Source organism: Dipodomys merriami, unplaced genomic scaffold, assembly GCF_024711535.1.
Source record: "Dipodomys merriami isolate MVZ:Mamm:240054 unplaced genomic scaffold, mDipMer1.0.p SCAF_280, whole genome shotgun sequence".
Lineage (NCBI taxonomy): Eukaryota > Metazoa > Chordata > Mammalia > Rodentia > Heteromyidae > Dipodomys > Dipodomys merriami.
This window is the reverse complement of record NW_027204271.1, coordinates 374,492-381,561: the sequence shown is the minus strand read 5'-3', so window position 1 is coordinate 381,561 and position 7,070 is coordinate 374,492. Positions and strand designations below refer to the sequence as shown.

At 33.5% G+C, this 7,070-nt stretch overlaps 1 pseudogene; it reads left to right on the top strand.

The window, feature by feature from the left end:
* Positions 1 to 6,553: 6,553 nt before the first annotated feature.
* Positions 6,554 to 6,650, top strand: LOC138838502 (U6 spliceosomal RNA; annotated as a pseudogene).
* Positions 6,651 to 7,070: the final 420 nt, after the last annotated feature.

Genomic DNA, 7,070 nt, shown 5'->3' with positions numbered 1-7,070 from the left:
GGAAAGGGGCTGTCATCATCTTGACTCCACCCATTCTGATTGCATCACAGGATTCCAGCCACACCCCCATTCTTTCATGGATCTTTCTGACCAATGGGATAAAAGAATGGTGGCCATGCCCACATTCCATACTACCCAGTAGCATTGGGATTCTGTTTGTTGGTTGACACCACTACCAGCAGTTGAGGTAGAGGTAGCTGAGTGATGAGCAGGAGACTCGAGGACTAAGAGGAGAGGCCTTGCTCAGGCCCACCATGTGCCCGCCTGCGCTTGGGCCCCCTCCTCCCCTTCCCCATGGCACAGCATTTAGGATGACTTCATGGCATAAATCTTGGGATTGATTATCATAGAAATAACAGCTTACTCTGATCATAAAAAATGCATACTCTTGACAAATTATTACAGATGCTTCATAGTTTTATCCTCTACCAGAATGTGGCTATTTTTCTATTGACTTCTCAATCTGTACACTCCATTGGAAACTGCATCTATTGAAGAATTTTATAGCATGCAAAAAAGTACTGTTTTGAATCTCTAATGGATGGAATGTTGAGAATTTAAAAATGAGTAATTATGAGTAGTTATTTGTAGATGAATTTTGAAGAAAATATACACTCTGTCCTCTTAACAAATTATTTAATTTTTAAAGTTATGGGTTTCCATAGCATTAAAGTGTTTTTCTGTTTTAGAATGAGAAAGTAATAAATTTATTCTTTTTCAAAAAATTCGGCCAGTATATTATGAAAATATTTTCTAGTTGGATAACAATCACGTTGATGACCCTCTGATAAAAAAGAGGTAATCAATTTGAACTAGATGTCAAATAGAACTGATTTTTAAAATATTGCTACATAAAGAATAATATTTACTGTGCCAATACAGTTAAATTACATTTTACGCAGCTTATTTTTTCAATATTATTATCAAACTGATGTATAGTGAGGTTACAGTAATTGTAAGGTAGTGAATAAAAAACATTTCAAACTTGTTACCCCTCCTTCATTTTTCTCACAGTTTTCCTTCACCCCTTCACCCCTCACAAGTTATAAGGTCCATTTCCAACATATTGTCTTGTGAGTGTTGCTATTGCATTGGTTTTCCCTTTGTCTTTTGTCTCACCATTTTGCTTTTCCTCTTCCCTTCCCTATTTAAGGTAAATGCATACACAATACAAAATCAAATACAGCAGGAATGAACTTTGGGGGAAAAACCCAAAGTAAACAAGTCACATAGTTCATCAAAAACAACAACCACAAATGAAAAAATCTGGTTCCATATCTTGGAATTCATTTTGCTTAGCATCAGCTTATATGGCTATATATACGCAGTACAAAGCTACTGGAAACTAATAGTTGCATGGACACTATATCATGAAAAGAGCATGTTAACTTTTGGATGGTAAAGGTGGAATTAGGATTGGTGAATTCGCGGTTCTGGTAAAGGAATTTCAAGAGTTTTAAAGTTATGACAGGTAAATTTGAATTGTTCAAAATTTTTAACAACTTAGCCTATTAAGAAAATTTAAAATTTCCTGGGAGAATAGGCTTTCATGCAAAGAAATCCATGGAGACTTAGTAGAGAGGAAGCAATGTGGGTGAAAATGGCTCTTTTTCACACTAAACAAACCTCAGAAACGTTGCTGTAAATCCGGTTGGTTCCGTTGGAATTATCCTTACCCAGGAAATATATTCTCACTGTGTGAAACAAGGTTGTATTGTAATTTAAATTCAGTTCTTAAAAAATAAGACATCAAAATTTGTGAAATTACCTTTAATTACCAAACAGTAATTCTCTAAAAAAGATAATTTGAGTCAAAATATTCAGGGAGAAAGTGCCCTCCAAAATGCAAGTAGGTGTTGGGTTTACACATTTCTGTTTGTAACACTTTCCACAATGTCTTTGCATTTGAAGCAGTGAAACAAAAAAATCTGATTATATAATTCAAACCAATGATTTCACATTTCTAAGTGGCTCACAAAAAATAATATCTTTAATAACATGAGATAGAGAAGACTTCTCTTATTACATAAGCCAAAATATTTTGGGTTCAGAAAGGAATTGAGCAAATGGAAAAGATAAGAAAACATAGTTCCTAGAAGCCCTAGCTAAGCGTATTGGCTTTAGCAGTGAAGGGAGTCCAAACTTTTTATATAAATTGTATTAATATTTTTTGGAGGGTCCGGTCGTGGGGCCTGAACTCTGGGCCTGCGTCCCTCAGGTCTTCAGGTCAAGGCTAGCGCTCTACCACTTGAGCCACAGCACCACTTTCGGCTTTTTTTCTTTTTGCTTATGTGGTGCTGAGGAATGAAACCCAGGGTCTCAGGCATTCAAGGCAAGCACTCTACCAAAGAGCCAACTTCCCAGCTCTAAATTGTGTTAATATTTTTACTACCTAAAGTGATTTTACACAGCCTATTTGGCTCACTACAATGCCGAACAGATTGAATGGAGACATGAAAATACATTCCACATCCAAATGAGGCAACTTAAAGAGTTTTCAAAGACAAATCATGAAGATGTAACAGTGGTGGAGCCCATATAGTCCTTCAGCTTCACTAGACTTGAAGCCAAGATGCTGTGATTAATTGGAAATCAGGCAAGAGCTAAGAGGAGGACATAGAAGCAGGACATAGAAACAATGACCTTTTGTAACAGACACTGTCTTTCTAGGTATAGGTGATTTAACTCTACTCTCCTCCATACATCTTGGTGAACAAATGCAAGACCAAGAGAAAAATAATATACTGAAATAATTTTGCATAGAATAACTAAGGAGAGTCTTACGATAGAAGATAAAAGTGCAGTATTTTTCAGTTTCCTCTAACTATCTTCTTAGCAAAATATATCTTTTAGGTTAGAATTTATTGAACCAAAAAGTGATGGAGTACTTATGTTTGTGGGCACTTTAGACACAAGAAGACTTTCAAGGTGAAAGAAAAAAGAAAAAATACAGCCAAATATTTGTGATTACAGCTTCTTGGACTGTTTTCTGGAGGCAAAGATTTATATTAGATTTCTTCTCATTGACATAGATGTTGTTTCATAGCAACCAAATGCAAGAGGGAAGTTTAATAGACTCACCTGGCCAATTAATCAGCATGAAAGAAGAAAATGGCAAATAATATTTAATGAATTACTTTGACCAATTACTTTGCCAGAAGAAAGAAGGAAAAATATAATTCAAAATCAATTGACTTAAAAGTATGAAGAAAGAGTAGTGAAGAAAGATTAGAGATTTATGTAGGATTGTTTTCTCTCCAGTGGAGTAATGTGTTCTTGATTTGTTTCTTCCATTCTATCTTCACAAGCTATCAAGTGTGTCTCATGACTGGATTATCCATTTCAGACAGAGAACTCCTAGAAGAAAGATACTATTTGCAGCAGATGTAGGTGATTTATAACCTTAGACAATCTATTTAAATCTGTTCAAAATTCTCTCCTATCCCAAACTTCTCTCTTTGGACAGCGTTGTTTGCTTTTCCCAAGACTACCCTTCATTAACCGCTTAAAATTTTGGGAGGCAATATTCATACTCTCTAGAGATTTCTGGTTGGTTGTGATTTTTGTCTGTTTTTGTTTTTGGTTGTGTTTTTAAACTGAATTTCAAAAGGTTGTGCAAGTGGGTTACAATTAAATATATCCATTGCTCTTGGATCAGAGTCACTCCTTCCATCATTCTCAACCAAATGCTTCTCCAATATTTATTTCAGATTTACCACTTCCTTTATCATATGTGTACATTGAGTATTCCAGCTGTACTTGCCCCTTGTTCATTTTTCATTCATTCTATGTCTTTACTATAACTTCTTTCTGTTTTCACCTTCCTGATAGTCATCCTGATAAACTGTCTATTAATACTTTGAAAGGTTTGTATACATTTCATGGACTTTCCTTTCTGCATATGCTTGAACTGATGTCAACTTATATTTCCATAATTCATTCATCTGCTGTAACAATTTGCAAGACTGGAGACGTGAAGCACCTAAACATGATTTTATTCTCATCCATTTGGAAGATTAATCTTCAGTCAAAAAGAAAGTTTAAAAATGCATAGAATGTACTCCTAGCTACCAATTTTTATAAATAGCTTTGTACAGTGATGTGATTGTTTTATTTTACATGGTATAATATTTTTTTACTACCTATAAGTTTTGGAAAAAGAAGAAAACTAAAATTTATTCCTATATAGGAATGTGATAGAAATAGAAGACAGCTTTTATGTTTGTCATATCTCTGATGAGTACCCATATGCAAGACATAAAGTCATATTTCTCCCTGTTACACAGATAGGGAAAACATAATATTACATATGATAAGACAACTATTTGTGACGTTTTAAAATGTACCTTATTAAATGATGACATTTACTTTATTAGCAAACGTTTTGGTTTGAAATTTGGCAGGCTGATCTAGTTAACACATTTCTGGAAGGCTCCTACTGAAAAACACAAATTGTGGTTGGTACTATTTCTAGACTTTAATGAATGGTTGAACGTGTTTGGCATTAGTGCTGGGTGAATAATTCAACTCTATTGTAACTTGCTCCTTACACTTGAAAAACTTGTAATGTCACTAAGTATCATCTACTTGTTAAATGTTATTTTGGCGAATGTGATTTAAAAAGTTATTTTGTAAAGGAATAACTTTCAGGCGATTAAATGTAGATTATCATTGGTTTGAGAGTGACATTTTATACCACTGAACCATGTTGTACTGAAGTCCCAGTGTTTTGCGGCACTAAGGATCTTCTCAATGTTTTTCTGAATTACATTTGAACTCTAAGTAAATTTTTCTGGGCCTTGGTAGACTAATTATGGATCTATCCTTCCAGGAACTATTTTTTGGCCCACTTATGCTGGACTAAAATCTTTCATTAATCATAGGGGAGGGGTATTAAAAATAATCTTATGACACCTTGTGAACTTGTTCACTGATATGGGCTGGCCATCTGTAAGTTGAATGTTTGAATCATAGTACATACTCTCAAATTTTGTGATCTCATCTTTCATTTTAAGTTGCCTTGCATTTCACAATTGCTTACTGCTAAATCCTGCATCTCAAGGAATTGGGGCCCTGAAATATAGGAAATGAGAAATTGAAATGGGTCTTCAATTACTCTGTTGCATGTTGCATGGGCCTATGTGAGAAGTCTTACCCCTGTTATCTGATGATACAGGTAACTGGTACCTGGGATCCTAGGAATAATTGGGTCGTGCAGAAGAATAATATTTGTTAGACATCTTATCAGAAAAATTTGGGCATAATCAGTAAGAATGCTTCAGATATATGGAGAAAAACAGTTTGGGATCAGTGAATTAAAACAATAAACAGAGAAGCAGAGTAAAATCCCTTATAGATTAGAGGAAAACAAAATTGTTTTTTACAATGTGAATTCCGAAGAACAAGAACAGTTAGAATGTATCACAAGTTTATACCAAAGACACTGCGTTGATACTTTTTATATTCTAATATACATTTTATACCTAATTATTTATATTCCAATTCTATTTATTGGAATAAATAAATTTTAATTTATTTGTGAGATTATCAACTAATTCTAGTAAGTTTCATTGTGTGAAATATAAAATCAGCACATATAAATATAAAATATATAACTATATATAATATAAGAAAAAGACATGTTTTGCATTTTTCTGTTGTTACAGTATCAAAGGCAACTCTGTTTTAAAGTATTATTACATTATCTCTACCTCAGTGTTTCATAGAGTTGGACCTAAAGCTTTACTATTTGTAGATTTATAGCCTGTAGGCAAGAGAAAACACTGTGATTAAAACATTACCAATTTAAGGCCTAATAATGAGAAGAAACATCTGGACTTCTCCTGCAACTATGAACTATTTGGTGATAGAAATGCAGTAGTGTAACTTCCTGCCTGGTAGGATGGTAGACAGGCCAGGATATTAAGTAATCATGAATATGATCAATTTTTTCACCTTCTTGGCTTTAGTTACTTTTGAAATGTTAGATATAATAAGCAATTATATTTTGATAAAATACCTTCTAGTCTGAACAGTTATGACTGAACTGTTCATCTCTCTATGATCCCTTGTAACTAAGATTAGTGTTGTACAAGTAAAACAATCTATGCTGTCAGGGTAAGATATTCTGATTGGTCTGTTCCTACATGGAAGAAGAATAAAGGGTCACGTAGACATTTGTGCCAGTAAGACCTCACTTGGGAAAAAGTCAACTGCAAAAGGTTAGAAGTAGCTCTTAAGTAAGGCTTACTTTGAATCCATTAGCTCCACAAAGCTAATTCAGTTGGATCACCTTTGGACCTAGCAATAAATTATTGAATGTATGATCAAATTCCAAATGAAAAAGACTTAAAATTGTCATTGACAAAAAAATTTGCAAATGTGAGCATTAAGATGAACAATATATTTTTTTCCACTATTCACAGAATTTTAGGGAAATATGATCAGTAGCATTGTCAGGAACAATATAGTTTCCTTATTTCAAGTAGGCAACCGTGGATATAAGTCTGTATAAAGATTGCCTCATTAACTACTTAAATTTAGAAGATACTACATGCTTCAGCAGCACGTATTCCCAAATCACAATACAGAGATTAACATGGCAATTGCACAAGGATGATATGAAAATTTGTGAAGTATTCCGTATTTTTCATTCTCCAGATGCAAGAAATGAAAAACAGTTATTAAAAAGTTGATTACAAAATAACAAGTGTAACAACACACGTAATTCATATAATTAAATTTACTTTGACATCAGTGTATTAAATCTTCACCTCAGAAAGGCGTTTACATACCATAAACTTTACAAACTTTTGAAATTAGACAACATTGTCATTTTATCCCAAAGAAAAATAATATTAGGACCTAGGAAAAAAAGGAATCTAAAACTTTCTATATGGAATACAATCTGAAAGGACACATTATACAAACATAGAATATTTTAAAATATTCTTTTTCAGACAAGCACCAGAAATATTTTAGTTTCTGTACTATTCATTTAAACAGGTAAGTTAAAATTATATCTGATTAAAATTTCACAAACTCTGCAGAAATCATTATACATGTATACA